The sequence below is a fragment of the Macaca nemestrina genome, chromosome 5 (genome assembly GCF_043159975.1).
Source record: "Macaca nemestrina isolate mMacNem1 chromosome 5, mMacNem.hap1, whole genome shotgun sequence".
NCBI lineage: Eukaryota > Metazoa > Chordata > Mammalia > Primates > Cercopithecidae > Macaca > Macaca nemestrina.
In genome coordinates this window covers 110,426,343-110,449,315 of record NC_092129.1, presented here as the reverse complement: position 1 = coordinate 110,449,315, position 22,973 = coordinate 110,426,343, and the positions used below count along the sequence as shown (strand labels likewise).

The following is a 22,973-nucleotide window of genomic DNA, read 5'->3' as shown; positions in this document are numbered from 1 at the left end:
GCCTGATAGGTCAAGGCTGTAGTGAGCCGTGATTGCACCACTGCACTCCAGTCTGGGTGACAGAGCAAGATCCTGTCTCTAAATAAATAAATACATTACTTAAAATTAAGTAACTTGTTCAAGGTCAGTGTGGCTACTTAGAAGCATCATTGAGAATGGAACCTTTCTCTGTGTAGTCCCAAAGTAGTAAGTCCTCCCCTTTCCCCCTATTGCTTATGTATTTAACCTCACCTTATGGCTTCAAGTCAGGTGGTTCAGGAAGTTCTGAAAACTTAGGGTCACTAAAATGGTGATTGTTAAATTGTTACAGGTTTGTTTTTTTTAATGGAAGGTAGAAGATGAGCATGATGCATCATGATGGAACTACTTTAACATTTTTAATAGATTACTAGACTGAAATTGGTAATTAGCTGTTCTAGTTGGAGAATTTTTAAAGAAAACCAACAATTAGTTAAAACGAAGGAGAAAAATGTTCTGGGGGAATTTTGAAAATAACTTTTGTTACTTTGTGCGTTGGTAGTGATCTGATAGTTACAACTGTCTTGGTAAAGACTCACTAAAGAACTGTGTGTGTGTCTGTGTTGGTTCTTTTATGTCTTCATTTATATAAAACATACTTGAGTGTTTACCACGGACCAGGCACTATTCTAAGTGCTAGGGATACAGTGATTAAATTAAGACCAAGCCCCTGTACTGACATTTTATTGTTGTTTTGAGTTAAGTTAATTATAGACTCTTCATACTAGTATGTAATCAACAGAGCTGACCCTAAAGTTGGGAAATAGACAGTTGTCAGAGTGGTGCAATTTGAGGGCTACTGCATGACTTATTTGCTCTGGAATATTCTACTCCTAACCCGTCTGTCAAAGACTCCCAGACTATTGGGTTATGGCACTGTTACCAACCTGCTTTGATAAATATAAGTATGTTTCATCATTTGTCACACTTTCAGCAAAGAAAAGTGAGGTAAAATAAGTGGGAACTAGAGTTGGACACGGTGATGCATACCTGTAGTCCCAGCTACTCAGGAGGCTAAGGCGGGAGGAATGCTTGAGCCCAGGTGTTCCAGGCCAGCCTAGGCAACGCAGCCAGATTCTGTCTCAAAAAAACCAACAACATGCAAGCAAAAAATAAATGGGAGTAGGATTGATATGTTGGTGTTGTAAGAGAAGAGATTAGCAAAGTATAATTTTAATAGCAGCTATTGTTTTTTCTTTTTTTGAGACAGAGACTTGCTCTGTCACCCAGGCTGAAGTGCAGTGGTGCGATCTTGGCTCACTGCAACCTCCGCCTCCTGGGTTCAAGAGATTCTCCTGCCTCAGCCTCCCAAGTAGCTGGGATTACAGGTGCTCGTGACCATCCCCGGCTAATTTTTGTATTTTTAGTAGAGATGGGGTTTCACCATGTTGGCCAGGCTGGTCTCGAACTTGAGGTGATCTGCCCATCTTGGCCTCCCAAACTGCTGGGATTACAGGCGTGAGCCACCGTGCCTGACCGATAGCAGCTATTGTTTATTGAGCTTTTACTACCGTGTCAGATACTATGTCAAGTGAGTACTTTTGTATACATTAGCTCAATCACTGTCACCTCAGTGGTGTTGGTGTTATGACCTTCATTTTACAGATTAGAAAACTGAGGGGCAGAGCTGTTAAATTTCCTCAGGCTTATTTGGTGGTACTGGAATTTGGGTCTCTGTTAGGTCTAAGCATGTAGTAGATACTAATGTGGAAGGGTACTTGTGTGTGTGTGTATACATATATATGTATATATGTGTATACATATATGTATATATGTGTATACATATATATGTGTGTGTGTGTATATATGTATGCACACACACACACACATATAGAGACAGACTTCTGATGTTCTATTAGGATGTGTGACACATCACGAAGGTGGGAGTGATAGGTGTGGGGAGTCAGGATAGCTTGTTGGGTGAGCGGTGGGAATTGGGGTTGGGAGGAGATGGGAGAGTATTGCTTGCCTGACTACTTGGTTGTCAGGCTTAATCCTCTCTCTGACAGCCCTGGGGCTCCAGAGTTGCATTTAAGCACAATGCTTTCTTGTCCAGCTCCTGGGTAAGAGGATAGGCAGACCTGAGGCAATCCTGTCACTTATTAACTTGGTCAAATTATTTTATTTATCTGGGCTTCAGTTTTCTCATCTATAAAATGGAAGTAACAATATTACCTACCTGGTGTGGTTCTTGTGAGGATTGAATTAGATAATAATACATGTAAAACACAGATCACACTGGCTAGCACATATTGTATATTCATTATTATTGTTACTGGTTTTTTTTTGCCATATTTAATGTGGAATTTTCAAACAAAAGCAAGAAAAGCAATATATTAGTAATTTGGTTGGAATTTTGAAGTTGGCTTTTTTTTTTTTGGAGATGGAATCTCGTTCTGTTGCCCAGGCTGGAGTGCAGTGGCACGATCTTGGCTCACCACACCCTCCGCCTCCTGGGTTCAAATAATTCTCCTGCCTCAGCCTCCCGAGTAGCTGGGACTGCAGGCGCATGCCACCATGCCCAGCCACTTTTTATATTTTTAGTAGACACGGGGTTTCACTATGTTTGCAAGCTTCCCTTTTGATTTATGTGCAAACTGGAATTAGAGAACTACTGGCTTAAACTTTTTCTGTATCTTATGGTTAGGAAGGGCTTCAACAAGAATAACGACAATTTGTTCGGGTTAACCAGGCAGTGTGTGGTAGAGGGAAGTGAAATATGTTACCAGAATCTCTTCATTGACTTTTTTTTTTTTTTGAGACGGAGTCTTGCTCAGTCGCCCAAGCTGGAGTGCAGTGGTGCAATCTCAGCTCACTGCAAGCTCCGACTCCCGGGTTCACGCCATTCTCCTGCCTCAGCCTCCCGAGTATCTGGGACTACAGGCGCCCGCCACTACCCCCGGCTAATTTTTTTTGTATTTTTAGTAGAGATGGGGTTTCACCATGTTAGCCAGGATGGTCTCGATCTCCTGACCTTGTGATTCCCCTGTCTCGGCCTCCCAAAGTGCTGGGATTACAGGTGTGAGCCACCACGCCCAGCCCATTGACTTTTTTTTTTTTAAGCTTATTGGGGCTTATAGCATTTATATGGAGAAGACAACGCAGTGTTAAATTTCGCACCTAAATTAAATTGTAATGACTGTTTCAGCCTTTTTTTTTTTTTTGGAGATGGAGTCTTGCTCTGTCGCCCAGATTGAAGTGCAGTGGCGTGATCTTGGCTGTCTGCAAGCTCCGCTTCCTGGGTTCACGCTATTCTCCTGCCCTAGCCTCCGGAGTAGCTGGGACTACAGGCGCCTGCCACCATGCCCAGCTAATTTTTCTTATTTTTAATAGAAACGGGGTTTCACTGTGTTAGCCAGGATGATCTCGATCTCCTGATCTCGTGATCCGCCCGCCTCAGCCTCCCAAAGTGTTGGGATTACAGGTGTGAGCCACTGGCCTGAGCTTTTTAACTAGCTTCATTTGGAGGTGATTAGTTAATATTAGTTAAAAATTGTTAATTTTTAACAATTATACATATAGTAAAAATGTATAAATACATGTTTGTATAGATCTTTTTTTAAATTTTTTTTTTGAGACGGAGTCTCGCCCTGTTGCCCAGGCTGGAGTGCAGTGGCATGATCTCAGCTCACTGCAGTCTCCCCCTCCCAGGTTCAAGTGATTCTTCTGCCTCAGCCTCCTGAGTAGCTGGAATTACAGGCATGTGCCACCATGCCCCGCTAATTTTTGTAGTTTTAACGGAGACGGGGTTTCACCATGTTGGCCAGGCTGGTCTCGATCTGCTGACCTCAGCTGATCCACCCGCCTCACTCTCCCAAAGTGCTGGGATTACAGGAGTGAGCCACAGTGCCTGGCCGTTTCTATAGATCGTAAAAACTGTTACAAACTTAGATTTCTTTAGATAGTGTACTGTTGAATAATCAGACTTGGTATTGTTAGTCTTATCAGGCAAAGTCCCAAAAGGAAAGAGATTTTACCCCGATGGTTCACATGAAGAGGCTATTTGCAGAGGTTAGAGAACAAACAAGTGTGGTAAAGTGCTCAGGGATTAGAAACAGTAAGAAACTCTTAGTTCTCCAGAAATTACCCGAGCAGAAAGCTGGCATTGTGGAGGAGGGCTAGAGGGAGCTGCGGTTTTGAAGCAGGAGGGGCATGAAGGGAAGTTCCCTGATCTCTCCCCCCTCTTCCTCCGAGTCTCCACCAGTGACTTACTTTACTAGAACCCAGCTGGGGAGCCCAAATGATTTTTTTTTTTTTAAGGCTCATTCTTCCAGTGCAAGAGCAGAGAAGGAATTGAGGATGTAAGGGAGCAAATGGAGATTAACTAGAACATTATTTAGAACCTTTCCGGATTTGTAGCATTTCCTTGGTACATTTAAAAAAACTTGTAGCATTGTGATACATCTGCAAAATGCTTGGGACTAATTGTTTTATACATGCTTTGAGAAATAGTTTAATCACTTTCTCATTTAACCGAACAATTATTTTAGGAACTTTTGATGATCCATATAACCCAACAAGAAACATAATCTAGGTCTGTTAACACAAAGCACTTTTGTTAATATATTGTTGTACTTTGCTGAGGTTTTCTGAAATTTTCTTCACTAGGCAGTCTGGGTTTAATGGAATACATGTTTCATTCATTAAAAATCTTTAGTGACTAAATTAAAAATATTTTGGCAATAAGTCTTTTGCTTTTCTGGATTTTATACTTCGTATTCACCTGGATTTTTTTTGACAACAAGAACACTAGAACATAGTGTTGACATGGTAATAGTTAATAGAAACAAGACTATTGGGAAATAGTTGTTCATCCTTCCGAAGTCCTTTTGAGGACACATTAAATTTCTGTATAAATCTGTTGCAGTTTGCGGTTATCATGCAGTAGCTGATATTTTGCTAGCACTAATTTTACCTAGTTAATCTTAGTTCTGGTGAAAAGTTTGTGCTCTTTATTTTGGATAGATTCCTTAGGGCTTACTAAAGAAAATGATTTCTCTTCTTAAAGAGATGGTATGAACGATTCTAGGGACATAAGTAATACTCCCCCCAAAACAATTAGATTATGACTTATATTTTCTTTCTTCTCTTGAGGATTCCAGTTAAAAAGAAGTACAAGATCTTACTCAGATTAAGAAGCAGCTAGAGAAGGCCTTGTTCATGACCTCCAGAAAAGGAAGAGCCATATTGTGCAGAGTTGAGCAAATTAATAAACATCTGGCTGTGAGAATTTATCATACAAATCAAGTGTATTTCTGGATATAAATGTTATAACTGAGTTAAACAAACAAACAAATATGTTTCGCAGCTTGTCTTTTTTAAAGCGTATGGTGAAAATGAGAAACAGGTTTGGAATCAACTGAATAACACCTGTACAGCTGTGGTTGGAAACCAACCATTTAGATATTTTCTCTGTAAGTGGACCTTTTTTTTTTTTTTTAAAGGAGTGATTTCAGACTTTTGTGGGATCTTCTAAAAACATATTGTTTATTTGGATTTGACATTGATGGAATTAGTATCCCGCAGGAGATATTTGAGGCTCTTAGTTTTTCCATGTTGTATTCTTTGAATTTCCTTGATTTGAGGATTGAGTTATTCCAGAGAGAACTTTTCTCTTCTTCCTTGTTATTTTTTTTCTAAAATTAGATGAACCAGCTGTGTTTTGGTTTGTGGGCATGATTTGCTGTCTGTTATCCTTTTGGTCTTAGTATCTGGGGGAAGAACAAAGAACCTGTGTGTGTTTTGAAGAGGAATGTATTAGTTTCTCTGCTCTTGTTCATCATGGTTGATCTTTAAGATGAGAAGAATGAAGAAAATACTTCACGTATTTATTATTCTTGTGCTTGATATTTCAAACAAAACCGTGGCTTGTATTGGCCACTGAGATGATGGAGAAAACAGATGAATGCAAAGTGAAAAACTAGTCGTCATGTATTCAAATAGCTAATTGAAGAGGTTTATGTTAAAGAAAGATTTTCTTTCATGTATGGAAGGAGGGAAAAGAAGGATGGAAATTGAATGAGTTTGACCATATGACCAGCTGTCACGACAGATGTTTTAGCAACCAGAAAGTACTTATTTCAATCAGAATTTAATGTTATATTTTATGGGGATGCATTCTACTAATAAGCCTTTTTTTTTTTTTGAAGGAAAGTGAGGATAAGTTAGGAATTTATAAACCAATTTGGTGATTTAGTAAGTCATTAGTAAAAATGGAGATAGCCTGGTGGCTGCGTACAGTGATGCTAGTATGTTAGGAAAATGGGCTGTTAAAACACACACACACAGACACACACACACACACACACACACATACACACACACACACATTTTTTTTCCCCTTTTTGCCAGATGTGCAACTGTATACAGAGAGCTATTATTTATTAAAGATGTGTTTCTGGAACTGGCCCAGAATATCATGGACTTTGGTCCTGTTTTCTAGGTTTCTGCTGTTTAGTATATGACACTGATATAGATTAGTATTTTCAGAACATGTGGACAACAGAGTAGGTCAGCATGATTGAACAGTGAAAGGTTTATGTCAGATGGGTTGGGGTGGCAGTATATTGTAATGATGGACTGAATGAGTGATCTAAAATCATCCTAGCACAGTATAATTATAACAGTTCTTTTCTTTTTGAGATGGAGTCTCGCTTGGCCATGATTATAACAGTTCTTGAGGGCCGTCTCTTTGAGTCTTTTGCAGTTATTTTCTCATTTAATTCTCACATTGACCCTATGAGGTGACTATTCTTATTATCCCATTTTATAGCTGAGAGAGCTGAGGTCTAAGTGATTTGAGAAGGTGATAGAAGTAGTAAGGAGTAGAGTCAAAAGATGCTTTCAGATGGTCTGGCTCCAGAGTCTCTGCTCCATTTAGAATTCTAAGCTCGCTTTTTCTGTGTGCTCTTTTAAACACTCAGAGCTTTGAAAATCCCTTAAGGGTTAATCTGTTCTGTTTTTATCTCCCTACACAAAGAATAGTAAAATGGTGACAATCGTGCATCTATGGCCTACTTTCAAGTCCAGGGAAGACAGTTCTTCTGTGATACCCACTTTCCTCCTGAGCCAGACTCACCCTCAGATTTCTGCTCTACACAGGGCTCTCCAGCCTCCCCTGAGTGGATGAGAGAGGGGAGAACTCCTAGACCCAAATCTAAGCCATTGTCTACAGCTCTTGTCTTTTAAATCTCTTAACAGCCACCTATTTTAGTTATATACCTGTTATAATTACATACTTGATGTATGTGCTTTAAGCAAATGTATTCCTGTAAAGTTTTGTGTAAATTAAATAATGAATTGAATTGTAATTTAAATTTTTTTTTTTTTTTTGTAGAGATGGAGATCTTACTGTGTTGCCCAGGCTGGTCTTGAACTCCTGGCCTCAAGTGATCCTCCTGCCTTGGCCTCCCAAAATGCTGGGATTATAGGCATGAGCCACTGCATCTAACCTGTAATTTTTTTTTTTTTTGAGATGGGGTTTTACTCTGTTGCCCAGGCTGGAGTGCAGTGGCGTGATCTCGGCTCACTGCAACCTCGACCCTCCGAGATCAAGCGATTCTCCTGCCTCAGCCTCCTGAGCAGCTGGGATTACAGGCACCTGCCACACCTGGCTAATTTTTGTATTTTTTTAGTAGAGAAGGGATTTCACCATCTTGGCCAGGCTGGTCTTGAACTCCTAACCTCATGATCCTCCCCTCTTGGCCTCCCAAAGTGCTGGGATTACAGGTGTGAGCCACCGTGCCTGGCATAATTTTTTTATTATTCTGGGAAAGCTTCGTATTTAAAGGATCCCAGTGATAATTTCTTTTGTAAAGAGAAGAATCTTTGTATAAAACAAATCATTGTTTTTCTTGATTATATTAATAAAATATAGATTTTTCACATATTACTTTTGCATAAACATAGTTCTAGCTAAATACATATTTGATATAAACATGCCAAAATGAAATTTGATCTTACATCGTGCTTCATATTACTAACAAAAAAGGATTGAATAATAGTTTTTTTCTTTGAATAAATGTCACTTGTTGGATTTGCACTAAAATGTACTTTGGTAGGCTTATCTACAGTAAGAATAATATTCTTTTAGGCAGTAGGTTGAGGTTCAGTATGTAACACCATGGTATATTATTTTGTTATAAAATTCATTAGGTAAATGCTAGAGTTCTACTTAAGTGCTAGAATCAGTATTTTATGATTCTGAAATAAATTATCTGAAAATAAAAAATTTTAGAGCGATAACTTAAAAATTTATAGTTGAAAGACAAACTACTCTTTGGAAAAACATTTTTGTGTAACCCTGGGTAAAATATTTGTTTCCTGTAGTTAATATAATGTTAATGAGGTCTTGATCCCAGACTCATTGTGATTTGTGCTCTGTCTGTAAACGCTCAACAGTGACTACTTTGTAACCTAATTAATAGATCCAGTGGCCTCATTTAGAGCATTATTCTTTTCCAGCCTCTTCAGCTATTTCTTTTTTTGTTTTTTAGAGAGCGAGTCTCACTCTCATCCAGGCTGGACTGCATTTGCACTATTATAGATCACGGCAGCCTCGAACTCCTGGGCTCAAGTGATCCTCCACCTCAGCTTCCCAAAGTGCTGGGATTATGGATGTGGGCCACCATGGCTGGTCTCTAAACTCTTATTGTGTGATTCAAAATCCTTCATGACCTAATCTTGGCCCACTTTTTCACTATAGCACTCATCACACTCTGCCATTCTCCTTCACTCTAGCCCTGTTGGCCTCTTCCCCAAACATGTCTCCATTCTCCTTTCTCCTTAGTCTTGTTCAAACAAACCCATTGTCTGGAGTGCACTTCTCTTTAGTCATTCTTACCCATCTTTCAGTACCTGCTTGAATTAAATATTTGAAAGTAGCCACCACAAATTTACTGTTTGGGATTATACTGGTATTATAATGTACATCAAAAGTTATGTGATGTATGTGTATCTTCCTTCATTCTTGTCTACTCTAACTAGATTGTGAATTACTAGAGTGTAGAAACTGCCTAGCAAGAGGCTTTGTAAGGTTTTGTTTGATCAGTGGATCTCAGATCTCAGGATTTTTTTACACATTTAAAAATTACTGAAGACCGCATAAAGATTTTGTTTATGTGGATTATATCTATTAATATTCACTGTATTAGAAATTTTAAAATGATTTGATCCAGGCCAGGCACTTTCAGAGGCTGAGGCAGGCAGATCACTTGAGGCCATGAGTTCAAGACCAGCCTGGCCAACATGGTAAAACCCCGTCTCTACTAAAAATACAAAAATTAGCAGATCTTTCAAATTTAGATGATATTAAACAATTACATTCTTTTTTTTTTTTTTTTTGAGACGGAGTCTCTCCCTGTCGCCCAGGCTGGAGTGCAGTGGCGTGATCTCGGCTCACTGCAAGCTCCACCTCCCGGGTTCACACTATTCTCCTACCTCAGCTTCCCGAGTAGCTGGGACTACAGGGGCCCACCACCACGCCCAGCTAATCTTTTGTATTTTTGATAGAGATGGGGTTTCACCGTGTTAGCCAGAATGGTCTCGATCTCCTGACCTCGTGATCCGGCCCCCTCGGCCTCCCTAAGTGCTGGGAGTTCAGGCTTGAGCCACCATGCCTGGCCAAAAATTATATTCTTAGTATAAACTTCTTTAATTATTGGAAGGCTTTTATAGCCACTGGGGCAGATATAAGGTCTACTTTTGTGCTTTTCACTTGAAGGCTATAACTTTAAGTACAGTGACTACTGGTATGTTTTGGTGCCACTGCCTTGATACTAGCTAAAGCTCTAGAAGTTTTACCCATCATTGCTTCTACATCCTTGGTGTAAATGTAACCACAGTGAAAAAGACAAATGTCTCAGTATTATTATGAAAATAGTTGTGACCTTTTATACCCTCTGAAAGGGTCCATTGACCATACATAGAGAGAACTGCTGGTCTGAATAATTGTCCTCCTGAGTTGTGAATGTGTGCAAGTTTCATGAATACTAGATAGGTAGAAACCTAGAATGTTAGAATCGGACATTATCCTAGAGTTAATTTAATTCCAATTCCATACAAGAACTTGAGGAAACTGGTTTAGAGGGCTTAAAAAACTTGAAGGTTTGGCCGGGTTCAAAAAAAAAAAAAAAAAGATCAGATAGGTAACCACTGGCAGAACTGAAAGATAATTAATTCGTAAGTCTCTTAGTTTGGAGTTCATTTTTCCTGTCAGTTTTGTGCAGTTAAAAAATTTAAAGGTAATTTCACATATACGACTATGACTTAAAATAATAAGCTTTTTTAAATTTTCCATTTTTTTTTTTTGAGACAGAGTCTCGCTCTGTTGCCCAGGCTGGAGTGCAGTGGTGCGATCTCAGCTCACTGCAACCTCCACCTCCTGGGTTCAAGCGATTCTCGAGCCTCAGCTTCCCGAGTAGCTGGGACTACAGGCGCACACTACCACTCCTGGCTTATTTTTGTATTTTTAGTAGAGACAGGGTTTCACCATGTTGGCCAGACTGGTCTTGAATTCCTGACCTCAGGTGATCTGCCTGCCTCAGCCTCCCAAAGTGGTGGGATTACAGGCATGAGCCACTGCATCTGGCCAAAAATAAACGTTTCTTTTTGTGCTATAATATAATAAAATTCTGTAGGGAAGATATTTCTGAACTCTTATGCAGTGCTCTAGAATCAAGTTTCATCTATTTATTTCACCTCTTAAAAAAAAATTACCAGAAGTGATGGCACGTGAATCTAGTCCCACCTACTCAGGAGGCTGAGGTGAGAGGATCGCTTGAACTCAGGAGTTTGAGGCTGTGGTCATGCCACTGCACTGGGCGATACAGCAAGAACTTCAAAAAAAAAAGGCTAGGCTCAGTGATTTATACCTGTAATGTAACACTTTTGGGAGGCTGAGGTGGGAGGATTGTTTGAGCTCACTAGTTTAAGACCAGTCTGGACAACACGGCAAAACCTCCTCTCTCCTAAGAATAAAAAAAAGTTAGCTAGGCGTGGTGGTGCTGCCTCTAGTTCCAGCTATTTTGGAGGCTGAAATGGGAGGATTGCTTGAGCCTGGGAGTTTGAGATGGCAGTGTGATATAATTGCACCACTGAACTTCAGCCTGGGTAACAGAGTGAGACCCTGTCTCAAAGAAAAAAGCAGGCTGGGCATGGTGGCTCACACCTGTAATCCCAGCACTTTTGGAGGCTGAGGCAGGCAGATCACTTGAGGCCAGGAGCTCGAGACTATCCTGGCCAACATGGCGAAACCCCGTCTCTATGAAGAATACAAAAATTAGCTGGATGGGGTGGCGGGTGCCTGTAATCCCAGCTACTTGGGAGGCTGAGGCAGGAGAATCACCTGAACCCAGGAGGTGGAGGTTGCAGTAAGCAGAGACCACACCATTGCACTCCAGTGTGGGCAAAAGAGCTAGACTCTGTCTCAAAAAAAAGAAAAAAACTAGTAGACAGTGTTACCTACACATATGTGTGTGTATATTTTATGTATATATAAATATAGATATATACATTTAAAAATTAATACAGTATTCTAACATAAAGGAAATTTATTAAACTATTAATTATAGTAATTACACTAAATATATTGTTTATTTCAGTTTGTGAAGGTGCACGCACTCCTCTACTACAAGGCAGAATAAAGTAGTCAGATACTACTAACATCTACATGTAGAATAATCATGAATGCAGCAGCTGTAAATTAGACTAATATGCGAGTGTTGTAATTGGTGACTCAAATATCTTTATTAGCATTGCTCTATAATGTGATTTTTCCAGCATGATGAACACCTTTTGGTCAAGTTCCAAATAAAGAATAGTCTTCTTTCAATTTATGTGTTATTGTATGTTTTTTAGTCAGTGAGTAAAGCAATGCAAAAATATTTTAAATATATGTGTACATATATTGGATTAGATTCTGGGCATACCTATGTTTTCCTCTGAATTTGCTGTTCATTTTACCTTCTATACATCATTAGTGGCATCACAATAATTTGAAAATTTGAAATAAAAAGTTCTTGGCCTGTACCCGCAGGGGCTGAATCAGTTTGTGGCATCCTCACAGACATTTGTGTTGGCTGCAGTATTTTTATTTTTTGTGTCATCTTCCTCAATTCATTCTTTTTTTTTTTCTTTTTGAGGTGGAGTCTTGCTTTGTCGCCTAGGCTGGAATGCAGTGGCACAACCTTGGTGCACTGCCACCTCCACCCCCCAGGTTCAAGCGATTCTCCTGCCTCAGCCACCTGAGTAAATGAGATTACAGGCGTGCACCACCACGCCCAGCTAAGATTTTGTATTTTTAGTAGGGACGAGTTTTACCATATTGACTAGGCTGGTCACCAACTCCTGGCCTCAAGTGATCTGCCCACCTCAGCCTCCCAGAGTGTTGGGATTACGGCCGTGAGCCACTGTGTCTGGCCCTTAATTTATTCTTGAGTGTTGCATTCCTGTCTTTAAGTGAGACACTGAAGCTTTTACATTCTGAATAATAATACGTATAAATAAATATAAATAAATAATTAGAATGAATGTAAAATTAAAAAATGTTTCATTGAAAGTGATGTAAATTAGAAACTATAATAGTTATAAATAGTATATAGTTCATAAATACACATGATTTACAAATTCCTTTTTTTTTTTTTTGAGACAGAGTCTCACTGTTGCCCAGGCTGGAGTGTGGTGGCATGATCTCAGCTCACTGCAGTCTCTGTCTTCTGGGCTTAAGCAATCCTCCCACCTTAGCCTCTGAGTAACTGAGACTACAGGTGCGCACCACCACGCCCGGCTAATTTTTGTATTTTTGTAGTCGGGCTTTTGCCATGTTGCTCAGGCTGGTCTCTTAACTTCTGAGCTCAAGCCATCCGCTTGCCTTGGCCTCCCAAAGTGCTGGGACTTCAGGGGTGAGCCATTGCCCCGGCCACAAATTCTATTCTTAAACAATTAAATTGGTGGAAATTTCTTGGATTTAAATAAATGAATTTACTACAGAAATTATATTTTGCCTCCCAAAACACTTTCACCATTTTTAAAAATAATGAAATAAGGTTTGTTGCCTGGGTTGGTCTTAACTCTGGGTATCAAGTGATTCTCCTGCCTCAGCCTCCTAAGTAGCTGGGATTACATGTTGGAAGAGCTGCCCAGTGTGTCCGCAATAATAAAAAAGAAACTGGAACATTTCACCAGTTTGCATTTGCCCTGGAACTATGGTGATCTTCTTTGGGTCCTTCCAGTTTTAGTATATGTGCTGCCAAAGTGAGCACCTCTCAGTGTTTTTATGGCTGTATGTGTTGCAGCATGCATAAATAACTTTTTTTACCTGTAGTTTTAGAATATTTGGATGTTCATAATCTGATCTGTTTTGCACCTGAATTTAAATACAAGATTTTAAAAAAATTTCACAAAAGAATTTTCCCCCAAGTGTAAATAATTCGTTTTATTTTATTTTATTTTATTTTATTTTATTTTATTTTATTTTATGAGATGGAGTCTCGCTCTATCACCCAGGCTGGAATGCAGTGGTGTGATCTCGGATCACTACAACCTCCGCTTCCCGGGCTCATGTGATTCTCCTGCCTCAGCCTCCTGAGTAGCTGGGACTACTGGCGCCCATCACTACGGCTGGCTAATTTTTTGTATTTTTACTAGAGACGGGGTTTCACCATGTTGGCCAGGCTGGTCTCAAATTCGTGACCTCAAGTGATCCACCAGCCTCTGACCCCCAAAATGCTGGGATTACAGGTGTGAGCCACTGCGCCTGGCCAATAATTCATTTTAATACCTTCAAGGGAGAGTGAGTTTGGGAATAAGCAAAGGGTAGTAGCAAATTATTGCTGTAAAATACATGAACTATATATGAACTATTTTGCCATAGAGAATTTGTTAGTCTGGTTTTGCGTTGCCCTAAAGGAATGTCTGAGACTGAGTAATTTATAAAGAAAAGAGGTCTAATTGGCTCAGTGTTCTGCAGGATGTACAAGCATGGTACCAGCATCTGCCTCTGGTGAGGGCCTCAGGAAGCTTCCAGTCATAGTGAAAGGCAAAGGGAGAGTGGTTGTTGTCACATGGTGAGAGCAGGAGCAAGAGAAAAAGGAGGGAAGTGCCACACTCTTTTGAACAACTAGATTTCTTGTGAACTCAGAGGGAGCACTCACTCATTTGTGGGGGTGGCACCAACCCATTCATGAGGGGTCTGCCTGCATACCTGAAACACCTCCCATCAGGTCCCATCTCTAACATTGGAGGCCACATTTCAACATGAGATTTGGAGGGAACAAATACCCAAACCATATAATTCCACCAAATCTCATGTTCTTTTCACATTGTAAAATACAGTCATCCCTTCCCAAAAGTCCCCTAAAGTCTTAACTCGTTCCAGCAAGACCAAAGTCCTAAGTCTCATCTGAGACTCATCTCCTTCCACCCATGAGCCTGTAAAATCAAAACAAGTTATTTACTTCCAAGATACGGTGAGGGACAGGCATTCGGTAAACATTCCCATTCCAAAAGAGAGGAATTGGCTGAGAGAAAGGGGTTACAGGCCCCTGAAACCCAATAGGGCAGTCATTAAATCTTAAAGCTTCAAAATAATCTCCTTCGACTCTGTATTCCACATCCAGGGCACACTGGTGCAAGTCGTGGGCTCCCAAGGTCTTGGGCAGCTCTGCTCCCTCTGCTGCTCTCAAGAATAGAGTTGAGTGGGCCGGGCGCGATGGCTCATCCCTGTAATCCCAGCACTTTGGGAGGCCAAGGTGGGCGAATCACAAGGTCAGGAGATCGCAACCATCCTGGCCAACACAGTGAAACCTCATCTCTGCTAAAAATACGAAAAATTAGCTGGGTGTGGTGGCACATGCCTGTAGTCGCAGCTACTCGGGAGGTTGAGGCAGGAGAATCGCTTGAACCCAGGAGGCAGAGGTTGCAGTGAGCTGAGATTGTGCCATTGCACTCCGGCCTGGGCTACACAGTGAGACTCTGTCTCAAAAAAAAAAAAAAAAAAAAAAAAAGAATAGAGTTGAGTGTCTGTGGCTTTTGCAGGTTCAGGAATGCAAACTACTGGTGGCTCTACCATTCTCACTTCTGGAGGGCAGTGGCCCCCTTCTCACAGCTCCACTAGGCAGTACCCTGGTGGGGTCTCTGTGTGGGGGCTCTGACCCCACATTTCCCCTCCGCACTACCCTAGTAGATTTCTCTGTCAGTGCTTCTCTTGCTTCATCTTCTTGCTTCTGCTCTCACCATGTAACACCACCCAGTCTCCTTTTGCCTTGCACTATGATTGTAAGCTTCATGAGGCCCTTTCCAGAAGCAGATGCTGCAGCCCTGCTTATACAGCCTGCAGAACTGTGAAGCAGTTGAAACTTTTCTTTATAAATTATCCTGTGTCAGGTATTCCTTCATAGCAAGATTGTCATAAAGATACAAAGAGAGATTCCATAATGAGATACCTAGTTGAAAACAGCCAGAAATAATGTTCTCATGTTGTTTATTATATAAAATATTTGTTGCTATGTATGTGGTATTGAAACTTCTAAACTAACTCCCTTTAGGTTTGTTCATTTTGAGACAGAGTCTCACTCTGTTGCACAGGCTGGAGTGCAGTGGCATGATCTTGACTTACTGCAACCTCTGCCTCTTGGGTTGAAGCAATTCTGCCTCAGCCTCCCGAGTAGCTGGGATTACAGGCTTGCACCACCACGCCCGGCTAATTGTCATATTTTTAGTAGACACGGGGCTTCGCTGTGTTAAATAGTCTGGTCTTGAACTCCCAACCTCAGGTGATCTACCAGCTGTGGCCTCCCAAAGTGCTGGGATTACAGGCGTGAGCCAATGCCCTTGGCCTCTTTTAGTTTTATAGGCATTTTCCAATGATCATTGTTTGTGTAACTGAAAGCTAGATGTCTTTTAACTGATTTATCTTTCCTGATTATTTGATGTCACATTGGCGATTTAGCTGAATCTTGATGGATAACAGTATAAAGAGTTTGGTGTTGTTGACAAGAGTAGTATTGATAGCTTACCCCAAGACACATGTATAAGCTATAAGATAGCAGTACTTTTTTTTTTTTCCCCCTGATATGGTCTCACTTTGTTGCTTAGGCTGGAGTGCAGTGATGCAAACACAGTTCACTGCAGCCTCAACTTCCTGGGCTCAAGTGATCCTCCCGCCTCAGCCCCCAAGTAGCTGGGACTATAGGCTCGCGCCACCGTGCCTGGCTCATTGTATTTTTTGTAGAGATCGGGTTTCATCACGTTGTCCAGGCTTGTCTCAAACTCCTAAGCTCAAGTGATCTGCCTGCCTCGGCCTCCCAAAGTGCTGGAACTACAGGCGCCAGCCACTGCATCCAGCCCAGAAATTTTCTTAATAAAAAGGATTGTTCAAAGGGCTTTTTTAGTGGCCTCCACTAAATTGTGTATATAACTCCCAGGAGTTTAATTAATAAACAAAAGGAAAAGAATGAATATTGAATATGTGTTTTAAGTCAAGGTACATTTATCTGTAGTTGTTCCTCATCAAAACTGCAGTATCTATATTTAGATATCAGATGCTAAATGTATTTCTCTCTAAATAGAGTTTAGAGAGAAAAAATCAGTTACACAAAGATAGATTCTAAACAATTAAGAATCCTCCCGAACTTTATAAGACAGTATGAAATCTTTCCCTTACCCCTGTTTGCAGTATAAATGAAATTGAGGTTGATTTGCCAAATAATTATTTACAGGAAAATGATAGAATTCACATTTGATACTGTGAGAAGTCAAATAATAGAATTCTAGGGTTGAGATACATGTGCTACAACCTAAACCATTAAGTCCCATATCTTGGAGGGTGGTATTTGTCAGTACTTTTTCAAAGATCCCCAGGTACTTCCAATCTGCAGTTCAATTACTTATCTTTTTTAAAAATTAAATCTGTGTAAGTAGAAAAACTTTCTTGTCAGGTGTTGAGGAAACTCTTGGTAACCAGAATGTTTTAAAAATTTAGTTTTTGTGTACTAATTTTTAAAATGTATGGTGTCTTGTGGAGGAGTTAAAAAAGTAGAATACTTTCTGGAATGGAGACTTAAGAATTATTTAAAATTATTAAAATGGTACACTTGATACAAAATTTGAAAGTAGAAATTACTGTTGAAACTAATACTGTTGAATCTGATTTTCTGTTTCTGGCCTACCGTATCTAAACCACTCTAAACAGGTCATTCACTTGTTTTATCCTTATCTTAATGAGCTTCTGAGGTGAAGTTTCTGTAACCTCATGTTGTCTCCTGTTTGTCACAAAGATTCTTCATGTCTTACCCAAATTGCTTTGTTTACATTCTATGTTTGGAGATGTAGGTAGGCCATTTGATCATTGATGTGAGTATACGCACTCATACACTATCCCCCACGCCCGCCCGTCACACAGTTTAAAGCCTTCTCATTCACGTAGATAGTTTTGTAAGTCTGAATAGCCTAATTTAGATAAAATTTCTTCGTAGTTCAATTAGAAAACTCTCCATTTTGAGTGCTTGTTTAGGTTTTAATATAAAGGAAACATTTTACATGAGGAATCATTGTTTTGCTAACCTTACTGACAAAAAGAAATAGTGATGAGGAAATGACTAAAACCAGTTCAGACAGTATTGAGCATGCACATTCTACAAGGGTTGAGAACAGACAGGACTAAGAACTCATGTGAAGAAGTCAGCTCTGAAAAGAGTTTTGGATCACCTTCAGGTATAGATGGATGAAGTTACCGATGTGTTTTCAGTTGGAGAGGCAGAGTGTTGAGGAATTTTATACCTGTTGTGTTGTATTTTTCTGTCAGGTGAGCATTAGGCCATCTTGATTTTCAGTAGGCGGGAGATAATATTGGGCCCCGTAATGAAGTGCTGAAGTTTTGAGATAGTATTTGAACTGCGTTGGTGAGCTTTATAATTTTAGTAAATTTACTTATTATTAAAGCATGTTGTTCAATTATCCTGTTCAAATAATTGGATTTTTAAGTGTATTTACTTGACTTTTCAGAAAATGTTTAAATTGATTCTGTGAGGTAGGAAAGTGACTATAGGTTTATCTATATGTGTTTTTGATAGTCAAAAAAGATGAAGTAATTGTCATAATTGTGACATAGAATCCATTAGAAGTGAAATAATATAATTGGTGCAAATACTGTGCTAGTGATAAACTATCAGTGGTGAGAATGAAACAGATTCTTCCCAATTTGAAATTTCATATTCTGGTAGGGCAGGCTGATTACTTGTGAGGATATTTTAAACACTTGATTGAATTTTTCCAAATTTTATATAAAATAATGAGTATCCAATTGTAATCAATAGTAAATAAAAACTGGAATGTTTGACTTAACACTGAACTCTGCCGCTGAGCCACTGTGGAGAAACTAAGGTTCGGAATGGCAGCCACATAGAGAAGATTTTAGGAAACTGGAATTGAGTACATTGAAATAAATAAGACTAATGAGGTGATTCAGACATGTTTCAAATGCAGAAGGTAGTGCTCATGTACCAATCAGTAGTTTTTGGTGAGAACAGTAGAAGGCTTGATCTTCAACTGCACTCTGAGGGATTTTAGACTAGTTTGTTAGTTTATTCATTGAAAGTTGTGCCAGGATTGAGAGATGGATTTGTGAGCAGTACAGACACAGTTCCACCATCATCAAGCTTATGTTCCAGTAGGGAGATGGACATTAAACAACATTTTATCATATGGCTGTGCTTCAGTGGAGAATTTCTGTGGGTGCTATGAGACCGTATTAGAGAGGAAAGATGTGAGAAAGAGCAGTGTAAGATGGTGGCAAAACATTAGGATGGGTGACGGATCTCTGTGAATTAATCAGGCCTCTTTAAAAATCCACCCTTCCCAAACTTCAAAATCAATTCATTTGTTCATTATTGAAAATCCACAAAACCAAAATGAAGCGAATAAGAATCTTTGATACTTCTGTTACATAGAGATAATCACTAGTTTTTTAGAAGGCCTTAAAAATTAAATGCATTTTCATCTTTATAAGGTGACTGGGAAATTTCATTTCTAGACCTGGAATTTATGGTTGTTGTTTCTCTGACTAATGCTGCTGTATAAAGAAGAGTAATTGGCCGGGCGCGGTGGCTCAAGCCTGTAATCCCAGCACTTTGGGAGGCCGAGACGGGCGGATCACGAGGTCAGGAGTTCGAGACCATCCTGGCTAACACAGTGAAACCCCGTCTCTACTAAAAAATACAAAAAACTAGCCGGGCGAGGTGGCGGGCGCCTGTAGTCCCGGCTACTCGGGAGGCTGAGGCAGGAGAATGGCGTAAAAACCCGGGAGGCAGAGCTTGCAGTGAGCTGAGATCCGGCCACTGCACTCCAGCCTGGGCGACACAGCGAGACTCCGTCTCAAAAAAAAAAAAAAAAAAAAAAGAAGAGTAATTATAATGATACTACTGTAACACCTTGCTATAGCCCCACTTAATAATTGCTTGATGAAGTATGTAAATGAATGTTCATTCATAGTCCAAAGCAAATAGTTTTTTGAGATGTTAAATATAACAGGTAATATAAATGCTTTTTTACACAATAAAATGGTAATGAATTTATTTTTACATAATAAAATGGTATATATTTATTTTTCTAGGTGAATATAATTTAACAGCATGATAGTTAATATTTTTCTACCAAATAGGGTTAATGATTTTTATTATAGCCCTGTACAAATTTAAATAATTGATAGACCTCCCATAATCCAGTAGTTTGAATAAAGTTATCTTTATTTTTGACATGTTCTTTTCATGAATTTCTGTGTCTTTCTACCACTAAATTGCTGATATTCATTTACTTTCCACTGGATCTTTTTTGCTACCATTAGTGAATGAATGCAATTCAATGTTTTCTGTGACCATTTAGCCCTTTAAATATTGAAATACACTAAAGCAACAGGGGTATTTTTACTTTTCATGTAACAATTGTCTTCTTACCTTTAAAAAAGTAGCTTCTTAAATAATAGTTGACATTTTATGGTATATTTGTTAGAGATTTTCCTTATTGAGGAAAATCAAGGGATTGAAGTCTTCCCCTTTGCTTTATTTTTAATCTCTTCCCCCTACTTTTATGAAGTGGTGCTTAAAACTGGGGGAGTTTATTGAGAAATTATTATGACTATTTTTTTTTTTTTTTTGACGGAGTTTTACTCTGTCACCCAGGCTGGAGTGCAATGGCACGGTCTCGGCTTACTGCAACCTCTTGTCTCCTGGGTTCAAGTGATTCTCCTGCCTCAGCCTCCGGAGTAAGTGGCATTGCAGGCACACGCCACCACACCTGGCTAATTTTTGTATTTTTAGTAGAGATGGGGTTTCACCACGTTGGCTAGGGTTGTCTGAACTCCTGACCTCAGATGATCTGCCCGCCTCAGCCTCCCAAAGTGTTGGGATTATAGGGGAGAGCCATCACGCCCGGTGAGAAATTATTTATGTATACAGGATTATCCTTTGATATTATCATTTATACATTGTAAAGAAGGCGCTGTTTTTGCAGCAGTGCCAATAGTCCCAATAGACCAGTGAGTTCTCTCTATTAAGTATAATCCTCCCGGGACTTGGGATTTGTGGTTGCCATGTTGCCACTGGTGAGGTTAGAGTCTGCATAATAGCTGAGCTGAGCAAATTCTTCCATGGCCCTTAGCAGGCACAGAAGAAATCGTGCAGGTCACCTCTGGGTCAGGAACTCATACAGAAGATAATGCTGCCTTGGCTCCTGGCATGGTGGGTTGGGCTGGCCCTTGTCTCTGGATGCTTCAAATGAGACGCATTGGCAGCTGTCCAAATTGGAAATAAACTTCTCAGGTTCCAGGCCTCCCTTGGCTCTGAGGGCTGTGTACGGGAGACAGCAGCATCTGGGGTGGATGCCTGCTTTACCAAAGATCAGTGTCCAACCTTGAGGGCTGTGCTGCTTATCTGTCGACAGTTGGGGAGTAGATTGCCAAATACAGGTCAGGAGGTGTTATGACCTATAAAAGGGTCTTCTCCTTTTCCAGTTAGGTTGCTCAGGGCTTCAGCTTTATTCAGTTGTTCAATTTTATTTTGTTATTGTTTAACAATTCTGATGTCTAGTTAAAGTTTAGTAATGCGTTGGTTTGAGGGAATATGGTCTGAATCACAAATCCATAGAGCTACCATTATGCAGGGATGGAAAGTGGCTTTTTAATGGAGTTGACTAATCTGTTCCTAATATGAGTAATTAGTGATATTTACAAGGTGGCTTGAATCCTGATAGGCACACTGGTGTTTTTTGTTTTGTTTTCGTGGAATGCATAGCGTATCATTTCTTTAAGATTTTATTCTAGTCATCTTTTAATACTCCGTTCAAAATGGAGTTCCTGGGTCCTGATCCTTGTCCTTCACTGCTCCACCGAACACCATTTCTATGCCTACTTTATGTCAGTGCTATAAATATTGCTGTACATTGTGGTGTACTTGTCTTTCTCCTTTTGTAAGTTGTAAATGCTTGATTTTATTCTTGTGTCTTCAGGGCCTAGTATTTTCCCTGTTATAACAGATGCTCCACAAATGTCTATTCAATAAATAATTTTATCCTGTGCACTGTGAATATATTGTCACTTCTTTTAAAAATTGTTTTCTCCAAATATAAATTCTAGGCCATCCCATCAACATAAAATTTCTCAGAGGTGGTAAGATTGGGCTAGTCAAGGACTTAATGAGCCAGGGAACTTATAATATTATTTTTTAAAAAAGAATATTAGCAGCAATGGTTAGAAAGGGTGAAAGCCCCATAAATCTTTTTGAATAACATCTGTTTACATTGTGTTCATTTTAAATTAATCAACTAAAAAGTGAATGCATCCTTTTGCCAACCAGAAATCAAAATAATACAGCAGTTGGCAATCCCCTAGGCCACCACCTGGTGGTTCTTCTCTATTTAGAAACTAAGCACTACTATCATTTTGGTGTGCATATGTCTGTCTTTTACTATTACTTACATTTTTAGTCTTGTAGAAAAGCGCAGTGTGATGTGTGTGTGTGTGTGTGTGTGTGTGTGTGTGTGTGTGTTTTGGTAAAGATGGGGTCTTGCTATGTTTCCCAGGCTGGTCTCAAATTCCTGGCCTCAAGCATTCCTCCCACCTTGGCCTCCCAAAGTGCTGAAACTCTAGGTCCGAGCCACTGCGCCTGGCCTTGTATGTGTTTTTTTGTTTGTTTTTTTAACATGAAAGATTTTGTATTCCACAAAATGTTTTACAATTCTGATTTTTAATGTAACAATAGCTCATGTTGGAAAATAAAGACCCACCTTACTTTAAAAAATTATTGCATGACTCTGTCCAGATACAGCATAGTTTATGAAACCTTTTTTTTACCGATAGGCCTTCAGATCGTTTGTGGTTTTTCCTCTCTTAACAGTGCTTCAGCAGATGTCCTTGGTGTGTACTAAGAAATGCTGGTTCAGAGGATTTACTAGTTTATAGTCTCAAACTCAATGTGACAGGGTTTTAATTTTCGTAACTATGATGGATGAGAAAAGTATCTCATTGTTAAATATATTAATATCTTTCCTAAGGGTAAATATCAGAATTTACGCTTGTGTCTTCAGGGCCTAGTACTCCCAAGCTCAAGTGATAAAGATGGATAAAATGTGGTTTTCTGGCATAATTCTTTACACAAATGTGACGGGCTGTTTGAAACACAGACTTTGTGTTTAAAAGATTTTTTAAAAAGTTGAGTTTGTGATTTCTTTCTTTTTTTTTCTTTTTCTTTTCTTTCTTTCTTTTTTTTGAAACAGGGTCTCACTGTGTCACCTGGACTGGAGTGCAGTGGCACAATTTCAGTTCACTGCAACTTCGACTTCCTGGGCTCAGATGATCCTGCCACCTCAGTCTTCCCAGTAGCTGGGACTACAGGTGTGTGCCACCACACCCAGCTAATTTTTGCATTATTATTTTTTTTTTTGTGGAGACGAGGTTTCGCCATGTTGCC

The 22,973-nt window shown here is 39.7% G+C and overlaps 1 protein-coding gene across 10 annotated transcripts in view; it reads left to right on the top strand.

The window, feature by feature from the left end:
- LOC105479431 (myosin VI) overlaps positions 1 to 22,973 on the top strand; it is a 162,227-nt gene that overhangs the window by 6,158 nt on the left and 133,096 nt on the right. The window lies entirely within an intron of this gene.